This window comes from Protopterus annectens, chromosome 6.part0, assembly GCF_019279795.1.
Source record: "Protopterus annectens isolate FY-2018-M chromosome 6.part0, PAN1.0, whole genome shotgun sequence".
NCBI lineage: Eukaryota > Metazoa > Chordata > Ceratodontiformes > Protopteridae > Protopterus > Protopterus annectens.
This window is the reverse complement of record NC_056737.1, coordinates 1,873,758,862-1,873,778,480: the sequence shown is the minus strand read 5'-3', so window position 1 is coordinate 1,873,778,480 and position 19,619 is coordinate 1,873,758,862.

Sequence of the window (19,619 nt, the reverse complement as noted above, 5' to 3'; positions counted from 1 at the left end):
CTTTACATTTTATTTATTTATTCATGCTGCAACGCTTACTGAGTTGAGCTTTGAGCAATATTATAATATTGTAAAATACATATTACTATATCCTTATGTGTTTTTAACTTTTTACATATACGATGTTTCATGTTGACTGTTTTTTAGCATTCAAGTTATTCATGCCTATAAATGCAGCTTCCCTGTTAAACATTCAATGTTTTAGTTTGGTCTTCTATGCCTTTAAATGTGTTACTACTGTATTAAATTGATTAATCTAACTTAATTGTTAATAGGCTAAGCCTTCCTATAAATTCACTGATACTAACACTATTAAATTGTCTGATGAAGCGTATGGTAGCATATCTTGGCGCTACCTTCTTTGTTTTTATTTTATTTTAAATAAAAAGTTAACAATTGCTACGTGGCAGAGTCAGAAGTTTTATTACTATATAACATCCATATCCACGCATATGACCCTGTGGAAACAGCTGCACATCATACAGTGATGTACATGTGCAAAAACATGGAACAAGATACAAAATGAGGGTGTCTAGCAATAAATAGCATGGATAACCACACACCCATGTTTGTACCACAACAAGAAGCAACATGGAATAGCCATGGTCAAAAAACAATGGCTAAAACCGACTACTACTATATAGCCTGCTGCAGACCACTGTCCTAATAGCAGGAACTGCCCCAGGCCTATGTCCATAGGTTCATACTAGGCTATCTGCCCTAGGGCATTAATAAGCGTAGGCCAGAGTTTTGTGGCGTCTGCCGCCCCTGCAAGTTGATGGATAATATGCCCATTATTTTGTTGTGCCTCTGTCAAGCAGTGATACTGAGGTTATCCCTGGGGTATACCTGCAATCTCCCATCCATTGGTCAAGACCTCACTTGAACAAAGCCAGTGAGGTGCTCAGCCCCACATGTACCAGGATGTTGTTCCACAGCATATGGACTCTCTGGGTGATGAATCTGTCCCTCCAGCACATCCTATTAATATCTGTGTTGAGGTTTAGGTCTCCTGCCCTTGTAGTTCTGATGGATGTAGAGGTCTTGAGGTGAAGCATGTTCATAAAGTCTGGGTTGGACATAGCCTTGTATGTCAGGCACAGATCACCTCTGAGCAGTCAGTAAGTGACTGAATACAGCTGGAATTCCTTCAGTCGGGCAGCATAAGAAATATGTTTGAGACCCTTTCACCTCCTGTCGAGGAATTTGTGGGCCCATCCAATCTGAATGGGGCAGTGTATGCAATCATTGGTGTGATGAGTACAGGAACGATGACCTCCCTTGATCTAGATGTGAATCACTGCATGATGAGGTGGCCAATGTAGAAGGCCTTCCAAACTACCCTGGCAATGTGAGTGTCAAGCAAAAGGTCACTGTCAACCTGGGTGCCCAGGTCCCTGATAACCTACGTTGTGCTTAGAGGATTGCCACCTAGATGGGAAGTAGTGGTAACGTTGTTCTTCCTGAAGGGTATGGCTATGCATTGTTTAGTGTTTAATGTAAGGCCATGGCCGTGGCACCAGTTATCTGTGTCTATGAGACCCTTCTGAAGGATGTCTGTGTCAGATGGGTTTCCAGCTATGCTTCCCAGTTTGCAGTCATCTTCAAACTTTGTCAGCCATAATCCTCCTGTGTTTGCTCGTACTTCTGAAAAGTAGATACTGAACAAATGTGGGCCCAGGACTGAGCCTGTGGGACACCACTTGTGACAGCTGTGGAGTGTGAACTGGCACCAGCAACTTTGACCCTGTGTGTTCCGTCAGCCAGTTTGCAACCCATGCTGTGATGTATGGGTTCACAATTAAGCTGGTGATGTTTTCAATGATACCTGAGTGGGGTATTGTGTCGAACGCCTTTGCCAGGTCAAGGTAGACTGTGTGGACTGCCTTGCCCACGTCAATGGCCTGGGTGAGTGTTTTGAAAAAGTCAACCAAGTTTAAAGGCATGATCTGCCCTTGACAAAGCCAAACTGGATTGGATCCAATGTCTGCAAGTCCCCTATGTCTTCATTTAGAATTCCCATTATGATCCTCTCCACAGCTTAGCAGAACAGGCTTGTCAAGCTGATGGGATGGTAGTTTCTGGGGTTGGTGGAGGCACCTCCTTTGTGAAGTGGGTCCACCATTGCTGTATACCACTCCTTGGGAACATATCCTGAGGTGAGGCTAAGATTAAACAGCTGCCCTAACTGTGGGTGTAATTACTCATTGAGTTCATGGAGCACACAACTGGGGACACCATCTGGTCCCATGGATAAAGTGTTTTCTGCCTTGGATTGAGCAGTTCCCACCCCAGCAGTGGAGATGTTTGGGGGCTACAATCCTCTGGTGTACATACCCCCCCCAGTTGGGGAGAAATCTGCACTGAACCTGTCAGTCAGTATGTTGCCAATGTCTGTAGGTGCAGTGATATCAACATTATTCTGAACTAAGTCTGAGCATATCTGGGAGTTTCCTCCCAGGTTTCAAACATAGGTAAAAAAGGCCTCATGATTGTCCCTGGGGTCCTGAGTGGGTTTACTCTCTAAGGCATGCCTCGGATGATTGTATGGGGAACCCAGTGTTTTAATCACAATGAGCAGGGTGTCTTCCCCACGGATTACGCTCTATCTTGTAGTAGCTCCTTCCTTGTGTTGTACAGCTTGTTTATGGCTAGGGTCCACCAGACTGGATGCTTGCCTGTGGTACAAAGAGTCATTATTATTTGGGATTGCCTGAACCATGCAGTCCTGGAGGTGCTGGTAGAAGGCATTTCTAAATGATACAGTGGCTTGGGTAATGGTGTCTGCTGGCCTGGGGGCCTTGAAAGAGACCACACCAGTCCTCAGAAATGTGAAGTCGGCATTTGAGAAGGTCTTCACCGTTCATTTCCCATCTGGGGTGTGGGTGGGATGTGGACTCCCACTGAGAATAGTCCATGATCTGATCTCACCAATGATGGGTATATGTCTGGTGTTGAACAGTGTGACCCCATGTTCGTGATGATGTGTTCTAGTATGTTGCCTCCACTTGAGGGGATTGGGACCAGTTGTTCCATGGCATTTCAGTGTATGAACTCTTGGAACCTTTGTGTTAGAGTGTTGTGGCATGATTAGTGATCCCAGTCTATATGTGGATAGTTGGAATCACCCAGTAGGATGGTGTTTTGAGATACATTTATCCTTCAGTGTTTGCAGGATAGCTGTGTGAGGTACCTGAGTTTGAGCGGGTGGCATGTAACATGCTACAAACTGCAGAGCAGTCTTGCCTACGGTCACTGGCACCTGGATGGTCTCTGATGCATCGTGTGTTGCCACCAACCATGAGGTGAGGGTGTCCTTGATGAATATGGACACCCACCATCCTTCTTGGTGTTGTCAGGATGCTGGTGCCGGAATGCATGATATGAGGTAATACCCGATAGTGCCGGGGTGCTGTCAGAAGCTGTGAACCAGGTTTCAGGCACAGCACAGACATCAATGTGCTACATACTGAGAAGGGCATAGAGTGTGTGCAGCTTGAGGTTGAGACCTTGGGCATTGAGCAACATTCCCTTAGTGTCTTTCCTTATCTGTGTTCTAGGGTGGTAGGTGTAGAATCTGAATCTTGCATAAAAAAGGCACAATGGGGGTGGCAAGAGCATCATCTGAACCGGAAGCCCAAGGGTGACAGGTGCAAGCCGTCCCTTGCAAATCACCGTGGCCTGTCCAGCATGTCATCCCAGGCAGACAGACATTGGACCCCCTTAGAATGACACCATAGTCTAAGCAAAATACTACAGCTGATCATCTTGTCTCTGTTTATGTGGCATCATACTTGGTGAAGGTAGGATACTGCCGAAGGTCAGGGTCATACCTGCCTGGCCTACATAATCAGAGGGATCCTCTATGTCTCTTTCCATGTAGTCCAGGGAGGTACATCTCAGGTCGTTCACACCAGCATGGATTATGACTGGGTCAGACCTGTACTTGCAGTTTAGTGACCTGAGTGCTTGCATTATGTGGTGGATTCCAGTGCCCGATAGGCAGCTTACTGTGACCTCCTCTGTACCTGATCTGGTGAGTGGGACATCAGTGTGTCTGACTATGGAGTCACCTATGACAAGTGTGTCCGGCATTCTGTTTGGCCTTAAGGGCTGTGACTGTTTGGCACACCAACTCTGTGGTCAATGTGTTGCATGTGCTGTGCCCTGTGAAGGCAGTTGTGTGAGTGTCTGCTGTGGTGGCCACCGCCATTCTGGTAGACTTCTGATAAGAGCCTCCGAGAGTGTCTCTGTGTGTCTATGTGTATGATCTTAAGTTGTGACAGTGCCATGTGAGACTGGATTAAAGATGTGTGTGTGGTTACCTTCACCCTCTCTCTGGTCTTGCTAGTCCTATGTTGAGAGAGCTCAGCCTCCACTTTGGCTATATAGTTGCATCTCTCACATGTATGTGTGTTTTATGGCAGAAGGAGAGGGTTGTCAGTGTACATGAGGCAACTGTAACAGTGCCTCAATATTCCCAGGTTCACCAGCTGAGCAGGAGAGGACACTAGCAACTGATCCCTAGACATGCTAGAAGGAATAGACAAAACAATGTTGGAATACAGGGAGATATCAAGCCCCCAAGCCACATCATACTGTTTGATTGACAATAGCTACACATACACCGGTGTTTCATAGTGTCATAGTGTACTACTAGGCTATCTGCCCTAGTGCATGTATAAGCCTAGCCATAGTGATGTGGCTGTTGCCACCCCTTATAGTGGTAATAAGTGTACAGAATAGATTCTGAATATTGTGCCTCTGACTTAGTAGTGACACATTATGACCCCTTACGTAATTGAATAACATGACTGTGTCTCTGTCTAGTCTGTGCCTCCATCTCATATGCAGTTGTCCAGATGTCTCCTGAAGAGAGTCAGTGAGGGACTCTGTCAAACATGAACTGGGATACTCTGCTAGAGTGTGAGATGCCTCTGAGTTATGACTCTGTCCCTCCAGCATGTCCTATACATGTATGTGCTGAGGTTCAAATACTCAGCTCTCATGGCTCTGGTGGATTTGGATTGCTTGCAGTGGAGTATGTCCACCAAATCCTGATTGGACATGGTCTTGTATGTCAGGCATAGGTCACCTGTAAGTATGCGGTATGACACTGAACAAAGCTGGACTTCCTCTATTCTGGAAGCATATGACATGTGTTGAAGAACCTTGATCTTCATGGTAGGTACTTTCGGGTGCAAAGGTGCAAAAGGCAGGATCTGCCCTGTACAAAGCTGAACTAGGTGGGAACAAGGGTCCGTAGGTCAGTAATGTGTCTGTGTAAGAGCTCCATGACTCCTCCCATATCTTTGCAGACAAGGCTGGTTAAGCCTGTGTGGTGGTAGTTGCCATGGTCTGTGGAGGCATCCCCCTTGTGGAGTGGGACCACTGTTGCCGTATGCCAGTGTTCAGGTACATATCCTGTAGCAAGACTAAGGTTAAATAGCAGTTGTATATATGGGTCCAGCCCCTTCTGGAGTTCACATAGCATGCAACTGGAGATGCCAGCAGGTCCCATGGATGCTGTGTACTTGTCTTTGCTGAGTGTGGCTCTCACATGGACATCCAAGATGACAGTGATGTTACATGCAGCAGTGATAACTATCTTGTTTTGGGGGTGAGGGAGGGGGTAAATCGCACTGAAGCTGTCCGCCAGAATGTTGCCAATATCTGTCAGGTCACTGGGATATATGTTGTTGTGTACCAACTCTGAGCATATCCGAGGGTTCACAACCAGGTGTCTGACATAACTGAAGAAAGCAGTGTGGTTACCTTCATTGTCTTTGGTGATTTATGTCCCCAAGTTGATCTTGCATGTCTTTATGAGATAATGTAGCTTTCTACTAGTGCTGATCACAGCTGTCTTCCCTTTTGGAGATGTAGCTCTGTCTTGCATTAGTAACCCTCATCTGTCATACAGTTTGTTTATGGCTGGGTCCACCAGACAGGACACTTTCCCTTTGTGGAGAGGGTCCTGTTTTCAGTTGTGATTGTATGGTCCATGCTGTCTGACATCTAGCTAAGGGAGGTCATTCTGGTTCTGCAGTTATCTTTCATCAGCATTAGAAATGACCACAACAGCCCCTGTGGGTGTACCTCATGCACACACATCCAGCACCTGTAAAGTCCACAACAGTACCTCACCAGGAGTGTGACAGAGCTGGAACACATGTAATGTGTAGTCTGATTAAACAGAGTGCAGCTCCACACACTGCCATGCTGTCCACCCAGATGCAAGCTGTGCCTGATGTGAAAGCCATGTCCAAGCTGGAATCAATGCACATGCTGCACCTTGTACAATCTGAATGGCAGGGAGCTATGCACATGAGGGACCTGAACCCCAGCACTGACATATATAGGACAGGCTGTACTGCATTATCCAAAACACAGAAGCCACCCCCACACATGAGTAAACTACCAGTACAGGTTGTCCATAGAGACACTGGTTGAGTCCCCTCAACAGGAATCCTAATGTGGATGGGAGATGGGAGGTTTACCCTGGGTATCAATGTTATGTCACAGGTAGACAGAGGCACAGTATACTAAACAAGACATATGACATGTCGAACTATGCTTACAATGTGTTGATGGACAAACACATTCTCCGACTAGCATTAGGTCAAGATACCTCTTGAACACAGCCAGCAAGGTGCTCTGCCTCAAATGGACCAGGATTGTATTCCACAGCATAGGGAGTCTCCGAGTGATAACTCCATCCCTCCAACATGTCCAACATACATCCCTGCTAAGGTGTAAGTCACCTGCACTAGTGGTTCAGGTGGATCTTCTGAGTCTGAGGTGGAGCATGCCCATTAATCTCTGTTTGGACATGGCCTCGCATGCCAGGCACATGTCACCTCTAAGCAGACGGTATGTGAGTGAATAGAGTGTGAGTGTCGTCAATCTGGCAGCATATGACAGCTGTTGGGGTTCCTTGATCCTTTAGGTGGGGGACAGTCAGGGTGTCTCCAATTGCTGTGCAGATGTTGTGCGGAGATACAGCCAGAATAGGGCATTCGGACTTGCACTCACCAGTCTGATAAGTGAAGAGTACAGGGGAACAATGACCCACTAGATCTGGATGTGAATCAGCCTGATCAGGTGGGCAATGGTGAAGGTCTTCCTAGCCACTTTAGCAATGTGAGTCTCAGAAGAATGGCGACCGTTAACCTGGGTCCCCAGGTCCATGATAAATTCTCACTCTGTGCTAGAGGATTGCCACCTATATGGTAGCTTGGGGTCACCTTTGCTTTTCCTGAAGGGTATGTCTACACATGTTGTGCACTCTGACTTCAGGGGCCATGGCCCCTGGCACCAGCTATCAGTTACTGTGAGTCTCTTTCTGAAGGATATCTGTGTGTGATGCACTGTCCACTATGGTGCCCAGTCATCTGCCAACATTGTCATCCAAAGTCCTCCCATGTTGGCCTGTACTTCTGGGAAGTACATGACAAACAATGGGGACCAAGGACTGAGCCTGTGTGACACCACCTGCTTGACCAGCCTGGAGTCTAACATAGTGCCAGCAACTCTAACTCTGGTGGGTCCCGTCCTTGTTAGTTTGGTAACCCATCTTGTGACATATGGGTTTACATTTCAGTTGTTAAGGTTTTCCACAATACCTGGTAGGGTATTGTGTTGAAAGTGTTGCAAGCGCCAAGGTAGAAGCTGTATGGACTGCCTTTCCCCAACAATGGCCTCCAAGTGACCAATTTGAAGATGTCAACCCAGGCAATACAAAAGGCATGATCTGCCCCTGACCAAGCCAAAATGGGATGGGTAAAATGCAATGTCTGCATGTCCCCTATATCTTTGTTTATGAGCTCAATTATGATCCTCTCCATAGATTTGCAGACTACACTTGTTAAGCTTATGGGGCAGCAATTAACATGTGGGTCTGTAGAGGCACTGCCTTTTGTGGCAGATGTGCACAACTGGACCCTAAATCCAGGCTGTTGTGCACACTATGGAAATATAAAGCAGTGATAGGACTAAAGCCCAGGATACTGCCCACCACAGTGAGAAATACTGAAACACTACACTAGACAGTGCTACAGTGTTAGGTCAGTATGAACGGATGTTGACAATTGTGTGTGCAAAGTATCCCATGCAAAACCTGCAGGCACAATATACTCCCTGTTTTGTTCACACAAAAGCATTCGGACAGTAACTACACAACATGGCACAGAACACACAACCGTGAACTCTCTGTGGTATTTGAAGGTCACACTCATCCACAAATGTGATGGGCTGCAGAGTTCAACATATGTAAAGCCCACACTGGGCATGCTCAACACACTTAGATAAATGTGACATCTTTCACACAACATGCCATGTGAAGCCTGAACTGAGCATGCTCACACACTTGGTCCAAATGTTACCCCTAGCAAATGTGAAAACACACCAGAGGATGCTCATCCCCTTTCTAGACACTGATCATGTAAGCACTTATAAGTATATTGGAGAAAGTGGCGGATTTTCTCAGTAATCCGAATAGCGCCACAAAGCTAATGCGTCACGTTCTGCTCTCTAGTGTCATATCATGGTTAGGTAGGGTTTTGAATTCAGCAGGGGGCAAGTGTGTGTGAAGGGGGTAAGTGTGTGTAAGGCGTGTATGAGTTAAACATCCCTTTTGGCAACTGGGAAAACACACACAGGATGATCATCTCCACTTTCTAAACTCTGATGATGTCACAACCCTATAAGTATATCAGATGAAAGAAAATTCCCAATGTAATGCGAATAGCGCTACTGTGCTAATGCATCCGTCGGCCTCAGTGTCATAACATTAAAGTTAGATAGGGTTTGAATCCAGTAGGTGGCGAAGTGTGGGTGTGTAAGTGTGTTAAGCCAGAAAGAAACATCCCTTTTGGCAACTGGGAAAACACACCACAGGATGAAGTCATTCCACTTTCTAAACTTCTGATGATGTCAGCACCCTATAAGTATATCAGGGAAAGGAAATTCCCAGTAATGCGAATTACGTGCTGTGCTACGCGTCCGCCTTTAGTGTCGCATAACATAGTTAGGTAGGGGTTTGAGTCCAGCAGGTGGCAAGTGTGTGTGAAGGGTAAGTGTGTATGAAAAGAAACATCCCTTTTTGGCAACTGGGAAAACACACCACAGGATGATCATTCCACTTTCCTAGGACTCTGATGATGCTCAGCAATTCTATAAATGGGGTGGAGAAAAGGATTCTCTCAGTAATCCGGAATAGCGCGCCATGCCACAAGCACGCGCGCCGCCCATCTGTAGTGTCATAACATATAATTAGGTAGGGTTTGAATCCAGCAGGTAACAAGTGTGTGTGAAGGGGTGTGGTGTGCATGAAAGAAACATCCCTTTTGGCAACTGGGAAAAACACACCACAGGATGATCACTCCTACTTTCTAGGACTCTGATGATGTCAGCACCCTATAAGTATATATCAGGGGAAAAGATAGTCAGCGCTAGTACGCGTAATAAGCGGCTACAAAGCACGCGTCCATCTGTAGTGTCTTAACATAGCTAGGAGTAGGGGTTTGGAATTCAGCAGGTGGCAAGTGTGTGAAGGGGGTAAGTGTGTATGATTGATATATCCCTTTTGGCAACTGTGAAAACACACTACAGGATTTTACATACCCCTTTCTAAACGATATCACAATTATGTATGGCTTTTTGATTACAGACATGCCATGTGTGTTGTGCACACAGAATGCCCATGTGTGGGTTGTCCTCACAATAATGCATGACATTGATTACACCGGGTTATGTAGGCAATGAACACATGCTGTATGTGGTGTGCCAAATACACATATGTACCTGTGACTTTCAATAGTTACCATGTGTGATGCTGCCACATGTGAATACATGGTATTTGCACAGGGTAACATTATGGACCGTGGTCTTCATTACCCAGATGCTTTGCATGTGGGATGTGTACATACAGTGTGAGGTGTAGATGCTATCAGCCTAGTAGTGAGGGATGCACACACTGGTCTGGGGTATAAAGTCTACATGTTGTTAATGTACAGGAGCTGCATGTTCTCACCTGTTGTGGGAGTAGTAAGACAGTATTCCATAGCAATGCAGTGACTGCATGCTAAGAACCATTCAGCTAGGGTGTTGTAGCTACACTTATTCATTAGCATTCATTAATTTGAATCGGAATCCTGGTGAGGGTCTGATGCCAAATCCAAGGTCAGGGTCTACCAGCCTGTGTCACTTGCTCAGTGATCCCTTCCATGTTCCCCTATCACGTATCCCAGTGAGTGACATCCCACATCAGCTGTGGTGGCATGGACAATGACTGAGTCATGTGTCCATGCATCTGACTGACTTTGTATGTTATTGTTACAGTTTGGCCATGTGTTTCCATCTCATACATGTGATGTACATCAATGGGTAGGGATAGGGTTGACTGTGTACATGTGGCAGCTGTGACATTACTACCACACATGACACACATATTCCACAACTGTACCATAGAGGTGACTGACAACTGACCTTTGCACATGCTACCGGGAGTATTGAGATTACATTGGTGATTGACAGCACCTTTTATAGGGCCAATGGTGAAAAAAGAGACATAGGTCCATAGGTTCGGTGACAGGATATCTGCCCAGGGGCATGTATCCACCTAGCCAGAATGTGCGCAGCCTTTCAACATGCATTGTGAATCTGTCTTGCTATGCCCTTTTACCAAGGTTAGTATACTGTGCCTCTTTCTCACAGTGACACATAAGTGATACCCAGGGTAACCCTACAATGTCACATCCAGTCATTAATATCGGCTCTTGAAGATAGTCACTGAGTCAGTCTGCCTAACTCTGTTGGGATAATAATCAGGAATGAAGGGAGCCTCTGAGTTGTGAATGTGCCCCTCCACCATGTCCTATGTATATCACTCCTGAGGGTTCAAGTATTTCCAGGCGTGTATCCCTGGTGGGATCTGGATATTCTGAGGATGCAGCATGGCCATTACGTGAGGGTATGACCTGGCCTTTCTATGTTGCAGGTACAGATTGCCCTATGAAGAGGCAGTATGTCCACTGAATTAGAGCTGCTGGGGTTACTTTAACTTTCAGTCAGTATGTGGCATCTGTTTGAACACTTTGAGTCCCCTTGTTGGGGTACATATGTTAAGTAGCCCCAGTTGCTGCAGGTGTGTCTGGTAAGGTGCATGCCGACAGGTTCATCATAGTCAATTATGGGCATGATGAGGGATGAGTAAAGAGGCACAATGTCACTCCCCTGGCCTACATGCTGGATCCATGATGATGTGGCCCATATAACATGCTTACACTAACCACTTTGTCCATGTTGTTGTCAAATGGTAGAACAAGCTATCAACTCATGCGTACCCTGCTGTCCATAATTCCTTGGTCTGCACTGCACTGGATTAATACATATGTGGTGGCCATTGTGGTCACTTAGTGTTTGACAAAGGGGATGACTATACTCTTCTGTCATTCACGTTGAGGCCATGGCTGTGGCACAAGTCGTGTGTTTGCAAGAGTCCCATTCCCACCCTGTCCCATTATACATTTGACAAATATTTTTTCCACAACTGGGTACCCCAAATAGAGGTTTTACTGAAACCCTGCCCTTTGGCCAAATTGAAAGGGGGTATTTGGGGATTTTTTCCCCCAATTTGGGTTTGTTTGAGCTTTTTCCCTTTGGGAAAACCCAGTTTATTCAAGGGAAGCCCGGTTACATAGCCCTTTGGGTTTAAAAAGGGGAACTGTCCCCTGGTTTTCCCATGTTTGTGTTTTTATACATTTGTATTTTTGAAATTTGGGATTAAACCCAAGGTCCATAATTCCAACCTTTGGGGTTTAAACCTAGGGCTTGTGGAATTTTCAAAGATTCCTTTTTGAAAATTTCATATGGGGGCCGGTTTTAAATCCCTTTTGGGGGGGGGTTTCTTTGGGAAAGGGGGGATCATGAGTGGCCCTCCTTCCAGTATATTGTTTTGGCCTTTGTCCGGGGAAAATTGCCTTGGGGGGGAAGGTCAGCTTTCTTTGTTTTTCATGATAATGTTTTTAAAAATGTTCCCGGCCCACAGGGGATTGAAAGTTTGGCCATATTTTCCAACCCTTTTGGGCCTTTTTTTCCCAAAAACACATTTAAGGGGGGAATTTTGTTGACAGAAACTTTTTGGGACAGGTGGCCCCCAAAAGGGAGGGAAATTTTTTTTCCTGTTTCCGTACCCGGCTTGGGGGGGCCAAGGCCTTTTAAGCCCCCTTTAAACCCTTAGGTTCCCACAACCCTTTGGCTGAAACAAAATTTGTTACTCTGGGGCAAACCCCACCGGGGGATGCGGTCCCAAACATGTTTTGTTTGAACATTCAAACCCCCAAAATAAAGCCTGGTCTTAAAGAAAATTTTTTTGGTTTGGGGAAAGGACAAACCTTCCCCGAGGGCCCGGGTTTTTATATTTGGGCGTTTTCCTTACAAACGGGGAGTACACCCCTTCAAATGGATTATCCTCATGTTGAACAAACCAAACAACAATGGGGCGTTTTTCCCAATTCAAACCCCCAATTTTGGGAGGTTTTTGGGAAATGCCCTTTGAATTGTTTAGGCGGTGAAATTTTTGGGGGGGGTTTTTTCGGGTTATAACACACCTGAAGTGTCCCAGAATTTATCGGGGTCTCACGGTCTTTTTCAGGGTTCCTAACCCTTTTTTAGGGGGTTGAACCTGCGGGGAATGGGTTTTTTTAAGGGTGACTAGCGGGGGGTTTTAAAACCTGGGCCCTTGGGCCCTGGGGGAACCCCAAAAACACAGGGTCCATCCCCCTCTCCACAGGGAGGGTTTTAAACCCCTCAAAAATTAGGGTTGGGCCCCCAACTCGGGGAAATTTACCAAAACCTCCCCAAGGTTCTGTTTTCATTGCAGCCATTTTTGGTTGGGTTTAACCCCCCAAAGGGGGGGGTTATTGTTTTACGGGTTGTTGGGGATTTGGGCAAAAATTTCACACATGGGGCTACCCCCTAGGGAAAAACAAAGGGTTTAAGCCCCTTCAAACAAACAAAACAAAAAGGGGTTTTAGATAACCTGAAAAACACTTTTTGGGTTTTCCACAAAACAAGAGGAAATCCCAAAAATTTTTTTATTTTAAACACGGGGAAACGCCCCCAACGAGCCATAATAACTCTTACAACAAATGTAAAATTATACCAATTGTTCTAACCTAATTCAAGGGGGAAGTTCGGGTTTTCCCCATTCAAAAAAATGTTTGTTTGGGGGAAAGTTTGTTACTTTTGGGTGGGGTTTTGCCCCCTGTGGTGGGGGGGTTTTCCCTGTAAACCTAGTGCATTCCCTTTAAAAGGTTTTTATGTATAACCTAAGGGGGTTTTAAAAAAATTGAAGGAAATTTTAGTTTTTAAACGGGGGTTAAAAAAATCTTTAACAGAACAAACGGGGTTGAATCTCAAAAACACACAAAGCCACCCCAAAATTTAAGATGTGTTTAACTAATTTGAATGGGGGGGGTTTTCTTTTCTTTTCCATTAGAAAGGGTTTGTTTGGGAAAAAATATTGTTTTTTTTTTAAAGGTTCCCAAATGTATCTTTAAAACCAGTGTAAACCCTTACAAATGTTTACCCCTTTTACCCCCCAAAGGGGGGTTGAAAATAAAAGGAGGTCCTTCTTTTGACAGGGGGGTTAGGTTCAAACCATTTAAAAACAAAAAAGCATTGTTTAATGTTTTTGTAGGGGCAGCTACAGGGGGAAGTGGGGGTGCAGTTTGGGATTTTGTTTGCCCGGGTGGGGTTTTTTCTGGGGAACGGGGACACAGTCCCACTTTTAATGGCCCCCTGTACAGGGTTTTTGCACCAAAGTGAGTCAGGTACCCAAAGACAGGGGTTGTTTGGGAACGGGGCCCCGGGGGGGCAGGGTGTAGGGTTGTAAAAACAGACGGGTACTGTTGGGCAGGGGTGTGTTGTGGCCTTTTTGTTGGGCCCTTTTTAGAGCCCCCGTCACTGGTTCCGGGGGTTTTTGGGGCACACAGACCCCCACATTTTTCCTGGGGGGGGGGCCTGGCAGGGGGTTGTTCCCGCGGACTGCCAGGGTGTTTGTGGCCAAGCCCGTGGGGGAAACCCCCCTGCCCTGGCCCGGCTCGGTTGCGGGCCGCCCCAAGTTGTTACATCTTTTGGTTCGGGGGCAGCCACGGGGGCCCTCTTTGGTTGGGGCCCCCCCCCAGCCCCCCCCTGGCCCAGGGCCCGGTTGTGGACCGAGCCAACCCTTAACCTTTTGAAACGGTTTGCACTAAATTTGGCTTCTGGATGAATTTGCCAACCCACCCTTGTGGGGCCCCTATTTAAAAAAACATCCAAAAGGGGGCGGGGAACCCCAAATCCCCCTTTTAAGTGCCTGTTTTATATTGTGAATTTTACGGTAATTTAAAACCACGGCTGCTGGCTGCATGGCTCTCATCAGATGGGTGTTTCCATACGTGCCTGTGCCTGCATGACAGTTCTAAACATAGTGGAGGTTGACATACCTCCTTGGGCACGTCGGCCAGAGGCAGTGACCCACGGATGCCCCCACGAGAACCTATGGGTGACTGTCTGCGTGGTACCATTGGAGGCCTCTGCACATGGCTGCCTTGTGAGGATGCATGTACCACAGGTACCACATTACCCTGATCTATGCCCACTGCTGACTGTCCATCACCTAGGGACAATGGTGACAAAGGATGTAACGGCAGGATGACTGTGCGCATTGACGGGGTTGAAAGCTGTGTACTGTCAATTGGCTGACCAATGGCGGACCCAGACACACCTTCCTGCACCATTACAGACATTTCATCATCATCAGTACCTGGGGCACAAGATTCAGGTTCCCTGCTGCAGGTCACCAGAGCAGCACCAGAACCTACGGGAGGAAAACATGGAACACAGATTACAGTCTCAATACATATTTGAAAGAGATGCACTTCAATACTAATGCACACATTCAGAAATGGACACATGCACTCATGGACACTAACACACATGCACACTTGGGCACAGGCACACTTGCACACATGCACACCCCACAGTAAACACACACACATCAGTACCGTGTTACACTACTCAATTTACTACCTGTCAATTACAGTTATTGTGAACACAGTCACCAGCATGTCTACTACAGAGTTACACTACTCTTCCTAGTTTTATAAATTGTTTTACAGATAATTTTAAAAAGACTCACCAGCATGTATGGCCTGCCTCATTGCTACATGGGAGGGACCTGGAAGTGTGAAGAGAGTAATGTCAGTGGGCACATGTGTGCCATTCATTTTGCACATGATACAGTACAGTAGTACACTAGTTGCCTTATACACATCAGCTGCACATCATGTCTGTATATATATCATGATGACAGATACATACCACATGCACACCTTATGCGTGCATGAAGTAACAGCGTACAGAACAGTCATATGTACATACCAGGAGTTAACTCTAATCTCACCCTTACCTCTCTTCAAACGTCAACTCAAACTGTACTTCCAAAACCACTGGCTTTGTTCTTCTTGGAGTCCAGGCTAACGTCCCTCTCCCTACCCTCTCTTCACCCTTAACCCCTCATTGTGCATAGAAACTAGCTTCTTCCCTGTTTCTTTCACCTTGATGTCCTTCTATGCTCTGACCTACATCTCCCATCCCTCCCACCTCCTCTTGACTGTCTTCCTTCTTTTCCTCACTTCCCTTCTTGACTCCTGCCTCTTCCATATCATTGTATCTGTCATACTCCTTCTACTTCTCTACCCTTCTGAGCCCTAACTATTATGTATATGGCTTTTGCCTTATTGCATAACCATTATGCTTTAGGTAGGATTGCTTTGAAACCAACGGTACAATGTGTATGACTCTAAACTGTTTGACTTCCTTACATGTATGTTGATTTAATTAACAGGCTGGTGTACAATTCTATTATGTTGGCTGTCTGTAATGACAACTTGTCTGTCTGCCTTTATTACATTATGTGTGGAGCTTTTCTCCACAGGCCTCTACTGAAAATGAACTTATATCCAGCTAGACTATCTGGGTCAACAAATGTAAAAGTAATAACAATAAATGAATATGGCATCTTACCTGCACGCCGCTGTCTTGCTGCTGTGTGGATCCAACCTCCATCAGGATGCATGATGGTTGCTGTTGTTCTGGGGCTGGATCCACAACACTTAGCAGTAGCCCCTCCTGTCTGGTGAGGGGGGGATGTGTGGCCACCGCGCCACCTGTGGCAGCCTGTTGCCTGCGGATATCTGCAGCACGCTGGCGGACATTTCTTATCAAATCACTGCAGTGATGTCTCACCTGCTCATATGTCCTATCATGCATGCCAACATCATTTATCCTGCTAACAAGGTTTTGCCACAGTGCAGACCTCTCCTGCTGATTCTGGGTGGTGCGTGAGAACAGGATGGCATAGTCACACACCAGGCTCTGGTGGATCACGTCATCCTCTGCAGCAGAGTAGGCAGGATTCCGTTAGGTGCCATGTCTATCTGGAAAGGTACACAAACAGGTTATCAGCATAGTATCTCAACAATACATGGTACACATTCTATACAGGTAGTGTTAACTTCTACTTATTACTGATTGGTTAAAACCTGATTACAGTGTAGCTATCATTCTATGTCATTTGTACTAAGTACTTGGCCTTCAGACCAGTTGTTTTACATTAGCGAGGTTGGTGGCAAGCACTGTGGTGGCAGGACACATATCTTTCATCCATTGAAGTTGGGAACTGCTGATTGTGGGCCCAGTGTACAAGTGTATTACTTCTGGTATGGGCAGTTGGCCTTCAGGCCAGTTATTTAACATTAACGATGTTTGTGGTCTGCACTCATGTGTGACAATAGGCTGTACTCAGCCATTCATAGCTGGGGACATCTGGTTTCAGGTTTATAGTGCCTGCATATCTGAGCTGTATCTTACTGACATTGCTACACCTTGTTTGTTGTAGAAAACACTACATCCAGGCCTCCTGCATCTACCTTTGTTTATATGCTTGTTATCTGTTAGCTTGTTATTTCACTGGTATGCTACTTCCACATAGTACACATCTTTGCAACACATCTGTGACTCACTACTGTTATCTGCATTGCTTACTGTACGTACTTCCATGTTACACATGACAGCAAGTGACTGCTTGTCATTGTTGCATTTACTTCATTGTGACACATTGCACTTAGGTTACCTGGCATTTGCTCACTGACGCTTTTATATCAGTCAGCAGTAGTAGGTAATGTCAGTACACCCTCACTCCCCACTGGACCTTGTTTTCAATCATTAGTGATTACAGAGTTCACAATAGTATTCTAGCATGTCCAGAGGTCAGTTGTCAGTTCCCTCCTCAGTCCAGCTGGTGAGTGTGGTACTCCAGAGACAATGTTAGAACAGATGCATGTACACAGACAGCCCCCTCCTCCTAACAACAAATTCAAACTCATGTGAGTGATGCAACCATATACCAGACTGGAGGCTAGGCTCTGTCTACTCAATAGCGCCATAACCAGTCACGTGGCAAAGGGGATCACTCACTACAATTCCAGTCTCACGTAGACCTACCACAACAGCGGACCTAACACATGATCGCACATGATCATACTTGTAGGCTCAGACCACAGCTCTGCCTATGCAGCAGAGACCTCCTAAACAGACATCCAGGCAACCACTACCACATAAACGAACATGTGCAACACATATCACACAAAGCCAATGTGCTGAACACTCACAGCCATTAACAGTTAACAACACACCTCATACACCTGTACTAGGTGCCTCTATCATCAGGCACACTCACATTACGTTCACCAGGCTTAACGAGGTGAGGGTCACGGTGTGCAGCCTGTCAGACACTATGAACTGCCACATAACACAAACAGTCAGGTAACCCCAAGGCAGGTACAGGTATGACTCAGTCAATGTCCATGCTGCTGTGAATGGCCTGACACATTCCTCCCTGGACTACATGACATGAGACATTACAGAGCTCTCTGAGCACGTAGCCTGAGACAGTTTGACTCTGACCTTGAGTAGCATCCTACCCTCACCTACAACAATGCCACCATATCAAGGCACGATGATCCCTTCCAACAATTGACTGACATACTGGTGTCATTCACAGGTGTGCCAATGCCTGCCATCTTGGGGTGGTATGCTTTGCTAAGGACAGCTTGCACCTGTCACCACAGTCCTATTGACATTTGGCGGAGCCTCCTGCTACACCCATAGTGCCTGTATTAGGCAAGGCTCATAAGGCAAACCCACATCCATTTGTATCACAAAGGATGAGGAAGTAAGAGTGATGCTACTCAACACTGGACGTCTAGACCCAAGGATGCACGCACCAAAAACCCTACCTAGCATTCTGGACATCGATATCTGTGCAGTAACATGAACCTGTTTCAGGTTTCACAGGAGCACACCAGTACTACCACGTTATAGCTGTTACCATTCTTGTCGGCCACAACACTTGAACAAGGGAGGGAGTATCAGTATTCAATGCAGATTCCCACGCCTCCACATTGGTGGCATAGTACAACATAGGCATTAGGCCATTGAGTACAGAAGACGTAGTTGGGGACCTGGGGAAGAAACATGGTAGCGGTCTGTCATTTGTCTACCACATGGCCAACGTGGATTGACAGACATGTTATATAGCCCAGCTAATCATGACTGATTCACATGTATGGCAGGGGAGGTCATTGTGCCTCTGTACTCATCCATCATCAGGCCTATAATTGCGTACAATGCACCTTTTGGGATGTACCTAACCAGACACCTACAGCAACTGGTACAGGACAACAGTACATCATCAAGGGGATGCAATGGCTCACACAGATGTCATATGCTGCCCAGGTAAAGTGAATCCAGCTGGACTCAGTGGCATACTGCCTGTTCAGAGGCAATCTGTGCATGCCATATACAGCCATGTCCTACCTAGCAGTAATGAACGTGATGCACCTCAGGCAATCAGAGTCCCATACAGCCACATGCTCAGGAGAGCTGGACCTCAGCACTGACATACATGGACATGCTGGAGGGGCATATTCCTAACCGAGAGGCTCCCTTCACTCTGTAATGAGCTCACACTACTGGTTAGGCAGAGTCCCTCATTGACTCTCTTCCACAGGAATCTGGATGAGTGGATGGAGATCATAGTTGTACCCCAGGTATCACTTCTATGTCGCTGTTAGACAGAGGCAAAGTATACTAAAGTCGGACAAGGGCATAGCAGCATAACTTGTGATTGGGTGGCAAAAGACAAACACATTCTACTAGGCTTACCAATGCCCTAGGGCAAATAGCCTAGTATGAACCTATGAACTGTTCATTCTCAACTGTTCGAGCTCATTACAGAGTGAAGGGAGCCTCTCAGTTAGGAATTTGCCCCTCCAGCATGTCCATGTATGTTCTATTCAGTCGCTTACCGCTTGCTCAGAGGTGACCTTTGCCCAACATACAAGGCCATGTCAAACCCAGATTTGATGAATATGCTTCACCTAAAAAACCTAGATCCATCAGAGCCACAAGGGCGGGAGACTTAAACCTCGACACGGCTATTAATAGGACATGCTGGAGGGATAGATTCATCACCCAAAGACTCCCTATGCTGTGGAACAAAATCACGGTAT